Source organism: Leucopleurus acutus, assembly GCF_964270905.1.
Source record: "Leucopleurus acutus genome assembly, chromosome: 15".
Classification (NCBI taxonomy): domain Eukaryota; kingdom Metazoa; phylum Chordata; class Mammalia; order Artiodactyla; family Delphinidae; genus Leucopleurus; species Leucopleurus acutus.
The window spans coordinates 87,315,942-87,328,520 of NC_139157.1; positions in this window are offsets into that span (position 1 = coordinate 87,315,942).

Consider the following 12,579-nt stretch of genomic DNA (forward strand, 5'->3'; position numbering starts at 1 on the left):
GGAGCATTTAGACACCCAGATACACTCCCTTTTCCAAGCCTCAGTCATTCTTTGGAACCCTGTCCCACACTACAAACATACATTTGCACACCTAAGCAGAATATTGAAAATTTGCTCTCTAGAAAGGTTAAGACAGAAAGAATTTGGAGTTGTCAACAGTAAGCTCTACTAGAGCGGAGAGCACCATGTTGAAAATGGAGGATTGTGAAAATCTATGCATTGAATGCTGAGGGTCTGAACCTCTATCCTATTTAGCTGCTGGGTCACAGGCATTCAGGCTACAGACAACACCCATTGTCCCTCCCGGGGAAGGAGATGGTGACTGTTGGGGATACTAATGAGCTAGTCACTTTCCTCCTTAGTCACCTTCACCTATACCTGACCCTTAAAATTCTGCAAATGCACAGCAGGTTTCCAGTGTGATATTTATCAGGGCCACACTCTAAAATTGGATCAGATAGACAGGGATCACTAGGTATATGGAGAAATCTTCTAACATAAAAGGGATTAAACAAAGAGGCATTGAAGAGGAACACAGAGAAACTGGAGTCAGTGAGGAAGCAGAACAAAAAAGCTTCAAAAATATAATTAATACCCTCAGAGAGACAAGCAGCATCTTCATTCATTTAAAACAACAACCACAAAACAGCAGGCTATAAAAAATACATTCAAAGAACACAAAAAGAACTTTTGGAAACTAAAAAAATGATAGAAGAAATTAAAAATTAGGGAGAAGTTTTGAATTAATTATTCAAATAATTAATAAATTTTTAATTGAAATTAATAAATTTTCTCAGAATGCAGATGCCCCAAAAAATACATATAGATGCAAAATGAAAGCATAGAAGAAAATGTTTTTTAAAAAACTCAGATGATTCTTAATACTCTAGGAAAGAGATAACAGGGAAGAGGAAATTAACAAAGGAATAATTCAATACCATTGCCCAGAACTGAAGTTCATGCATTTGTAGATTGGAGAAGGTTCAACAAGGGCCTGGAAAAATTAACTTAAACATAAGACCCTTTTGAATTTTCAAAAATTAGAATGATATTATTATTGAGGAAACTTCCTATGTAACCCAAACAAGAGGTGGGAAAAACCAAAAACAAAGAACTCTGTGATAAATTGAAATCCCAGTCTGTGTGAAAAGTATATGATGGCTTGAATTTATGCCATCGCTGATTATAGGAACCCAAGAAAAGAAATGAGTAATGTACAAACTGGCCTAAGACAGCTGAAACCTCTAGAACTCAAATCATTTATTCAAGTAATTATTGAGGTTTATTATGTGTCAAACTCTCTTCTGATTCAGAGGCTATGATAATGAACAAAGCAGACAAAATGTCCTGCCATCAGGGACTTACATTCTATTGACAGAGAAAGATAATCAGAAAGATGAGTAGGTAAAGCAGACCATATTATCCACCACAGAGCAATATTAGAGTCTGTGATGGAAAACAAAAAAGCTAACGCGTAAGCAATATATATTATATATACTTATATACAGAGAAAATGGAATTTATATTCTTTAATGCACATATTAGAAAATACGAAGTATATACAGCTAGCAAAGTATGCATTAACTCAATAATGAGGAAAAATGTAACTTTAAAGAGATTATAAGGAAGGAAATACAAATAATAAACGTTAGAGTAGAAATTGATTATACAGAAAACAAAGAACCAAAAGAAAATGCTATAAAAATAGGCAAAACTTGGAAACTGTTGATTAAGAAGGTATCACAAATAACATTAAAAATGTTAAGAGCAACCATAGTATTGATATAATTAATATTAAATACAAATTTAAAAATTACCAAATGAACCCAAAGTTTATGTAAGGATCAAAATATATACCTGAATTCTATAAGCTAATATGCATGTCATCCTGCAGAGAACATTTTTAAATGATGTGTTCATATTTCTGTCATAAAAAAATAATGTTTCTTCAAATGAGAGTTTTTGTCATTAATGCAGTTGTCAGTTTGGAAAATATTGGCTGAACTTGGGTTCCTAAAGTATAGGGGAGGAGATATAGAAAATTCAAAACTACCTTTGGAACATTTAAGAGTTTGGAATGTTAAAAACTTTGGATTCCTAAAGATTTAAATATTGCTGACAGCCTTTGATGTCCCTAATGTAACATAAAGACCTTAAGTAGCTGGCAAATTACTGTATTTATTTTTTCTGCTGTAGACATTGATCACACACATGTTCTAAGTGTCAAAGCCTTTGAAATGATGTTGAATTCTGATCTTCATTTACATAAGATGCATTTCACTATTTGTGTTTATGTATCCACACAATGTTTGTAACAATTTTAGATATACAAAGGGCACATAAGAGTAAGTGAAGATAGTTTTACAAGACTTTTTAAAAATTACCTTTCCTTTAGTACGTTTTTCCAGTACTCTGAATAATGTACTTGAATCATAAATACTAAAAATACTAGTTGGTAGTAATGAACCTACTGGTTTCTTATGTTATTAAATGATGAACAAAATAACTTAAAATTGAGAATTGTCCCATTCTCATCCTTCACAACTACTTTTTTATATACATTATTGAATAACACATTTGTTTTAGCTTGAAAATTATTGTATTCAGATGCATTTGATAAAATATATTTGTAAAGTATGAGACAGACTAAAAAGAATTAAATTAAGGACAATACTTTTATAGTAAAGTTAGAAAGGAAGAAAAAATTAAAATGTGTAATGTACATATCCCAGGGCAGGCATTAGAAGGGAAAAAAGAATACTTATTCATCTATTAAGTATTATTTAAAAGAAAAAGGTTCAGTTTAGTCACTTAAGAAAATAGTGTCAGTCCCTAACAGATGGGTAGTATTTGAGAGACATTTCTGTGTCCACTGGTCAAGCTAAATCTTAATTAAATTTCATGAAAGTATTGTTGTTTCTACTTCATGACCCTAAATAGGCCATTGATTATTTTGCAAGTCAGCTGAAAGCAAGACACATTTATTTCCTCTAAAACTGAGTTTCAATTCACTGAAAGGTTCATAGCATTACTATCAATGTTGACTGCAAATTTTTCATCTACATTTAATTGTACCTAAGAGCTCTCCCAAATAACAAGTATGGAGCACAAATACCTATTATATTCGATTTTATCTCCACAGCAATTTTTTTTTGGTGGTATGTGGGCCTCTCACTGTTGTGGCCTCTCCCGTTTGTGGAGCGCAGGCTCAACGGCCATGGCTCACGGGCCCAGCTGCTCCGCGGCATGTGGGATCTTCCCGGACCGGGGCACGAACCCGTGTCCCCTGCATCGGCAGACAGACTCTCAACCACTGCACCACCAGGGAAGCCCTATCCTGCAGATTTTTAACCCATTTGTTAAATAGAGTATTTGATTTTATTCTATAAGATTTTTAAAAAAATTTTAGGTCTGTTTTCCAAAACTTCACATTCTCATGTATTTGGTACTTCTTTTCACATAGTTCTTACATTAAATTGTGTGACATCTCACCCTTGTTCATCTTCCTTTTCATGCCCTGCTTTCTCCATTTCCTTACCAGTCTTGTCTAAGGGCATTTTATTAATGGAATAATGGACTATTCCCTGCTTCAGGGTGTGGTCCTGGAGAACCCAACCAGGACACTTACGCATGTACCTCCTACCTTGGTTATCCTTCACAAGTATCCTCTTCTGCAGACTCTTCATTCATATCCTTATCTTCTCTTTTTGGAATTAGTCAATGGCCATCTAATTCATCTTATCTCCAATCTTCTGCCCAGCCAATTCATCCCACATAGTAGTGGTTCTAGCAGACATATATATATATATATATTTTTTTTTTTAAGTAGGGATGTTAACTAAATCACCATTTTAAAAACTTTAATGGTTCCTAATTTTCTAAAGAACAAGTCCAAACTCTCATTTAGGTGTAATTACAACATTTCCATATTCAACTTGAATTATTCATTATTCAATGTACTAAGTTTTTAGTAAGATCACAGCAATTCCATTTCTCTGGAAATATCAAAACATTCAGACTTCTTCATAAATTAGGTGTCTATGTTCCTTGGGTGGGTATGTGTGTTTCCTCTTAATACAGACATGGAAAAGGTCACTCTGCTGTTAACAGGCAGAGCAGCATTTAACCCAAGGTTTTTAACTATGAAAATGGTGTCATTTATATCATCAACCTTGACTTTGGATTCTTTCCCATCAAACAAATTAGGTCAAATTTACAAACATGAAAATGTACAGGTTTAATCTTACTTATAGATTCAAATATTTGTGAAAATTGTAAATTATCTGGGTACTGATACCTTCTTTCTATGATGGTTAGATAACAGGGTATACTGAAAAATGAAATGCTATAGATAATAATGTGAATTTATCTCCTCTAAATTCCCATTGCACATTTTTATTTCTCCTGTGACATAATCATACTTAGTTTTTATTGTTGTTTTTTCTATCTTAACTCTACTAAGAAATATATGTTTTTGAGGATAGAGAACATTTCTTACTTATTTTACAGTCCAACAATGTTTTGCATGTAGGAGGTGATCAATAATAATCGAGTAAGTGATCAAATATGAATTTTAAAATTTGTATATATGCCCATCCCTAAAATTGTCTGGGCATAAGTTAACTTTCTGTGATTCAAAAGTCATTTGAGAATATTATAATGGCTCATGGTCATTACTGGAAACATTAATAACTATTATGCTGATAACAGTACAACTATGAAATCATGGATAATTTCATAGATACTGTGTTGATTAAAAATTAGCATATTTTGATACTTTCTCCTCTTTATTCCTTTCCCTCTCAACAATCTTAAGTATCAATCATACCAACGATATACTTCTTTATTGAAGACTGAAACAATTTCCAAAATAGAGACACAAAGCACAATTTTCACAATACCTAAAGATGAAACTATAAAGGGAAAATTGGGTACCTATTAAATATAAAATCAAGATTCCATCCTATAAGTAAAACAGGCCTCACAAGTTTCATGGTATCCTTTAAGAGAGTGGTTCTTCACTGGCTGCAGTTTTGCCCCCAGAGGGACATTTGGCAATGTCTGGAGGTAGTTTTGGTTGTTACAACTAAGAGAGGTGATTGCTACTAACATATAATGGGTAGAGGACCGGGCTGGGCTAAGCTTCCTACAATTCATAGAATGACCCCAAAGCAAAGAATTATCTGGGCCCCAAATGTAAATAATGTGCTGAAGTTGAGAAACTATGCCATAAATAAATAGAGTAGAAAAGAATATACCCACTGTAAGATTCTTCATTAAGATTATGTTGATCATTTATTGTTCCATGGAAGTTCTAAACTCTCTATGGCCATTGCAAGCAGCAAGAAAGAATCCTTTACGTTCTTCAGACTGACATAATTCCATACCTAGAATCACTATGTGTAATGCCCTTCCCCATTATTGGATTAAGACCTTTGTAAAACCACTGTACACCTTTTAGAATACATAGAAGTCTACAGAAACAGCCCCAAAAGTATCTGTATGGGGGCTTAATTCCTTAGAAATTCATTATAATGTAAACTAAATAGCAGTAAATTTCTATAAATATTCCTCAGTCTGTTGAGAATATCAAATCCATAGAAAGATTAAAATTTCTTGAAATGGCGACTCTGCTTTTGGAAATCTGGTAAGGGAAATTCTGGCTGACAAATGTGCATTCTCCTGAAAATTTTACTGAATAAAAGTTAATTATACCTATATTGGTTGTTTTTCTCTAATAATGATAGTTATGCTTTCAAATGGAAAGTCCACATATGTATCTGTCTGCTCATTTAAAAAAAAAGACATTTTGAATCTGAGTATAAATGCTCGTTTTCTTCAAGCTACTTGAAGTCTGGTGATACCTGATTCAAGACATGATAAGAAGTTACAATATTTCTTCTCATCAAATGGTTTAACAGTTTGTTTTACCCATATTCCAATCATATTGATTAATGAAATCTCCATTCATTTATTAGAATTATATAGTTTTTGATGATTTATCCTCTAAACTCTAAGACATTTTGAAGAAAATTAACTAAAAAATGATAATCCACACTGGTTTTAGTATATGTTTGGAATAAAATATTGTTGCCACTGAATGATTCTATACTTGGTTAAGGCATTGAAGTGATGAGAAAAAACATCTAAAGGTATTTACTTCTGTATTGGCCTGAAAGTACACATACGTGTCCATGTAAGCATTCCATTCATTTCTCATTCTATAAGTATATTGTGTGACTTAGACTTTGGTAACTTAAAATGCCATCATATGTTCTGATAACTTCTCTGAGATACCTGCTGGAAGGGAAATATTGTTCACTGAAAGTCAGCGTCTAGCCTAAGTAATGCAGAGAAGAGTGTTGGAACCTACATAAGAAAAGGGATGTTGTGTGACAATCAGGAGACATGACAAAATGACTAAAAAACAAGGGGTTGTTTTTGATCTTTTGCACAAATGTCATAAGTTGCTGAACCATGATTTTATTGTTGTTAGTTTGAGTAGAAAAAGATTAGAGAGTGCTCTGTGTGTTGCCTTGTGTCGATAAGAGCACAATTTACCTTAAAATAGCATTTTAAACCATGTGAATAGTAAGCTCCATGTTTATCTTGAGTTTATGGTCTAAACTCGACTACTCAGACTCACTTAGAATGAGCCTGAACCATAAAACTAACTGTACCTTAACTTGAATCAAATTAATTTCTGCAAAGTACTTTATTAATTAGTATGCTTCCCTACACTAACCTCCAATAATTCCCCTTTATGTCAAATACAAGTTGATCAATATATACAGATAAGATCAGAATCAGATTTAACTTTCATTTTTGGAAATAAACTGAAAATTATCTGGCATTCAAACCATGACACCCTTTCTGGAAAACTTCTGAAAAATGTGACTTTGTAAAGATACTATTTCTAGCCTGTATCATTTAGTTGGAGTGAATGCTAAATATCCTTACTAGGGCTACTGAGCGAGAAACTCTTAAACATCATAGATTCCCTACCAGGCATCATATTACATTCAAAGAACAGCTTAATGTAACCTGTTCTGTAAAATAGGAGCTAGCAGGGCATAGAAATGGGAAAGCTGAGGAAAATAATAAAATGCATTGGAAAGGTCAAACATGTAATCTATTTTAATTTGTTGATAACTTATAATTTAGACGGCTAGTTGGTTAAAATTATAAATTATTCAGGCCTAGAGGGTACACTGTTGTTGTTCTGATTTTGTTTAAAAGTAAAAAGATGAGGAAATTAATTAAACATTAAAAGAATCTCTTATTTTTGAAAGCAGAATCTATCAACTGAACAGTGGGAGAGAGCAAAAAGGTCTTTGGGAGGATTTAAAAGTTCTCCCAGTGTTATATTATTATTGTACCCATACAATTATTTAACAGTAACGGAGAAAGTTCCTAATGATTTTTATACTCTTTTCTAGAAAGCACAGTTTACTAAATTAATCCACATCTAAGACTTGGAATCCAAGAAACTAGTTTTTATTTACAAATATATATATATATATATATATATATATATATATATAGACTTTGAATCTGCATAAATAATGCTTATTATTCATCATCTTTAGAAAAAACATGTTTGAATCTTGATAAGAAAGTAGATGAAATTTACTTTCCCATAAATTCTATAAATTGTCTTTTGCCTACTGGTCCATTTCTAATTTCTTTAGATATAATTGCTTATTTCATTATTATGAATATAGTATTATGTGATAATATAGTATTTTATGGTAGTACTAAGTAATAGTACTATATATATCCTGAAAAATGCAGTACTATTATAGCATCATATAATAATGTGGTCTTATAAAGTAATGCAATATTACATAATCTTGACATCAAGAAGATCTTTAAAGTAACACAATTATGTTTTTTTATTTTTTATTTTATTTATTTATTTTTTTCGGTACACGGACCTCTCACTGCTGTGGCCTCTCCCGTTGCAGAGCACAGGCTCCGGACACGCAGGCTCAGCGGCCATGGCTCACAGCCCCAGCTGCTCCGTGGCATGTGGGATCTTCCCGGACCAGGGCACGAACCCGCGTCCCCTGCATTAGCAGGTGGACTCTCAACCACTGCGCCACCAGGGAAGACTCAATTATGTTTTTTTAGATGAAGATTACCAAACCTATAACATTTAAATAACTTTTACAAATTCACAAAAAGCAACAGAACACAAGCAAACAATACGCAGAATTCCTTGCTCATACTCACAGTGTGTATAGTGATTATGTGTGTATATTCATCATGGGAACAGGCACAATGTAGACAGAACCAGCACATTCCCCAGAATGAACTTATTTCTTCGGTCATAACAATCATGATGTTTAAATATCTCATTTACCATGCTCTTTTCTTCAACTACTGTATTTTTCATATACCAGAAAACCACTTTTCAATGAGATATTTCTGCCCCTTATTACTTATATCTTCCCTTATATATTTAAGGCTATATAACACACTTAGTTTGAATCCTTCTGATTTAAAAGTCTACTTCTTTTAGCATATGTTGATTTCCTCTTATGGTAGATATATCGCTCAGGTGCCTACTTATTTGGCCGATGTTCACCTGGGGACATAAATGCCTGGTATTTATGTTCAGAAAGGTACAAATACCAGGATCTGGATGGTATTTATTTTTAAGTTTAAGGAGACAAGAAGATGTGGCTGCTGCAGACATTTTGCAGGTTGAACCCTGCATAACTCAGATGGTGGTCCACAAAAAAGACCACACAGGATGACTCCCAGGGGAGAGAGCACAGTACTTAACCAGTTCTGGTCACTCCCTTTGGTAATCAATCCATCAAACAATGCTTTTTAAATAAAAGAAAAGTTAATCATCTTTTTTAAAGCATTTTTACATATACAAAGACATTTAATGGAAAGTACAAAAAGTACTTGGGAGAGACCCAAAAAGTTGGGAGAGACCCAACTCTCTCCACACCAATTTCTCCATTTATTAGCATCTTGCATTAGTCTGGTGACATCTTGCATTTGTTACAATTGATGAGGCAACACTGACACATTGTTATTAACTAAAGTCCATAGTTTACTATGGGTTGCTATTCTATGAGTTTGAGAAACCTATAATGGCATGCATCCACCATTAAATTATCATATAGAATAGTTTGCCTGCCATAAAAATATTGTTGTTCTACCTCTTCTTCCCTCTTTCCACTCTCAATCTCTGGAGACTACTGATCTTTTTACTGTCTCCGTAGTTTTGCTTTTTCCAGAATGTCATATGTATAGTTGGAATCATACAGTATGTGGCCTTTTGGGATTGGCTCTTTTCACTTAACAATATACACGTTAAGATTCCTCCATGTACTTTAGTAGCTTGATGGCTCATTTCTTTTTACCACTGGAAAGTATTCTACTGTTTGGGTGTATCTCAGTTCATTTATTCATTCACCTAGCAAAGGCCAAGTTTTCAAGTCATCACAGTAAATTTCAAAGAGTGGGTTAACTTGATCATATGGTAAGAGTATGTTTACTTTTGTAAGAAACTGCCAAAATGTCTTCCAAACTGACTGTACCATTTTGCAATTAATGAGAGTTATTTTTGCTCCACATCCTTTTCAACACTTAGTTTTGTCAGTGCTTTGGATGTTAGCCATTCTAATAGGTATGTAGTGATATCTCATTCTTTTAATTTGCATTTCCCTAATGGTGGAAGATACTGAGCATCTTTTGATATGTATATTTCCTGTCTGTATATCTTCTTTGGAGAGGTAGCTGTTGAAATATTTTTCTCATCTTTTCATTGAGATTTTTTTTTTTAGTTTTAAGGATTCTCTGTTCGTTTGTTAGTTTAAGATAATAGTCCCTGATTAGATAGGTGTTTTGGAAATATTTTCTCTCAGTTGGTGGCTTGTCTTCTCATTCTCTTGACTAAACAACAGTTTTTTCTAGTGAAGGATTAATTTTTAAATTCTTAGAAAGAAGCAGCCATGGAGCAGGAAGTTCTTTTGATTGTAATGCATCAGAAGGGGTGGATATGGGTGGCAAAGGATGAGAAGAGCATGCCTAGGGATAGGGGCTTTCTCTTCTTGTACATATAACCCTAGCAAATATTTTGGACTGCTTTCATTTTATTCCACTAAAACTTGGAGCCCAAGTTTTTGCAGATTTCTTTGAACATGGAATCAGCAATATCTTACTTTATTTGAGACTCAGTTCAAATGTGGCTTCTTTCCTTTTCATGATCATTAGCACTCTCAACTTTAAGACAAGAAATGAGACCTCTACTAGAAAATACAAACAATTCTTAGAGAAGGCAAGATAAATTCACCACCACCTCTAATGGCATCTGCTCCCATCCAAGTCCTTCTGGCATCTGAGATGTGTGTGAACACACACTGGATTCTTGGCTGCATCCAGACTATGAGTTATTCATTAATGTGGGATTACTTCTACCAATCCCTTTCTAAAAACAACAAACTAACTCAGCTAGTTAATTTTAAAGGGAAGCATATTATCAGCTGTTAAATTGGGTTAGAATCTTATTTAAACTTAAACACTATCCTTAAACATTCTCATATAATTAATTTCTCTATACTTTAATATTTTCTACTGCCATTGGATAAATGCAGGATTCATTTTCTCTCAAGGTCTTAAGATTATTTTTAAATTCATGGCAGTTTCTTCAGATTAAAATAGCTTTTGTTATTGTTAGAATTTAAGGTTTATAGAAAAAGGGCATTTTTCCATAAGTTGGAGCACGAAGATTGTTAATTTCTCCCAGAATACCTTATATATGGACCAAAAGAGGAATATTCTCAATTTAAAACAAAAAGAAGAGATTACAAACATTTTTTTACTTACAGTAGAGTGTTCATTAGTTGCAACTTGTGGCAAAGCTTTTATTTAGAACTAAGAGCTTTGCTGTAATCTCATTAGGAAAACTAATCAATATATTAATCATAAACAATATATTAATCATAAAACAAGTACAAAACACATTTAAGGAAAGCCCAGGACCTATTCATTACTTCTTGGTCAGAGTGTGGTATTTAAAACACTATGAACAAAATAAAATAAGAAGTACACATCCTTAAGTAGCTTATGTTTCTTCATCCTTTAGATGCCATTTATTCCTTTTGGTTATTTAACTTCATTGAATTCTACATTCCAACAGCACGTTCATGACCAAATTAGGGCCATGGGTTCTCAAGTGCTTTGAGTGTCCAAGGTATAAAGAATAGTAGCTAAAATCATGTTGTTATCTGGAAGCCAGAGTTCCACTTAATACAGCAGCCTGTCTTGCTTATTTTATATCACAATCTGCTCTGTAATTGGATAACAGCTGAAATCTAGCAGGGCTCTTTATGACAGGAATGTTCCACCTCACTTCTCAGTCTAGCTAATGAAGCATGGGAAGGAATTTCAGCAAGTGTCAACCACTTCAGCTTGTGTAACCAACCTGACAGTGTGACAAGCAGTATTTGTTTGCTAAGCCCCAGAAGAAATGACTATTACTTAAGTATTTATGTTTTGACTTGAAAATAGTAAAGGCTAATGGTGATACGCAGGGCAATAGGCTAGAATAGTCTCACTTTAAATATACACAGCCTTAATTTTATATAATTACACAGAAACAGCAATAGTCAGCAAAGACCTGAATAGAATTTGTTTGTTAAAGAATGGACAGTCTGCCAGAGAGCCAAAAATATATATTTAAATACAAATATAAAGGGTTAGTTTTTTTCTGTGTGTTCAAGAGATGGCTCCTTATACATGCTGCATCACAATGGAAAATCTTTGTGTTGTGTTACAGATTGGCACAAACCCTCTGGTTCAGTCGCTATATCTTTTATGATGTAAATAGCATACCCTATAGCTATTTTTAGAATAATTCAAAACTCATCCTATGAAACTTCATAAGCCAAGGCAATAGGAAAAGCAACTCTGGAGAGAAAAACAGGTTTGCTAGATCTGCTCAAGCAATGAATTTTTAAAAGGTTTGCTTAAAACAACAGAGTATGTCAATTGGAAATATCAGTCCACATATGAGCTTTCAAAAGCTCTCTTCCTAAGTCCAGGCAGTTGGCTGATTCGTACATTTGATTTTTAGTTTTTCAGCAGCCCATATTGATTTAGTGCCATTTGCATTTTTATAGACAACAGCAATCCTGCAGCAGGCTCTGTTCTGCTGATAAATTTTGCAACTTGATAATAGCAAAGGGTGTGTAGAACTTGAACCTGACATAGAAGTGTTGTTTGAAAGAGCACCACTGAGAGATTAGTCTCAAAGGAAACAAAACAAAATAACTAGCAATTATATTTTCTTTTTTTTTCTTTTTTTCAAATTTAGATACTGCCTTTCTGTTTACTCCTTTTCAATATAGTTGTAATGTTTTAGGCTTTTGACAAGAGTTCATGAAGAAGTTTCCATATAAAAACACTAAGATAGTTATTGGGAAATTTTATAATAGATAATAATATTTCTCTGTAATCAATAATCTGGTCCTGAATTTCAACTGCTAAGGGCAGGATTGTTCTTAAGAAGCTTTTGTAGCCTAAAGAAAAAAATACAACATGTAGAAGGCATGTATG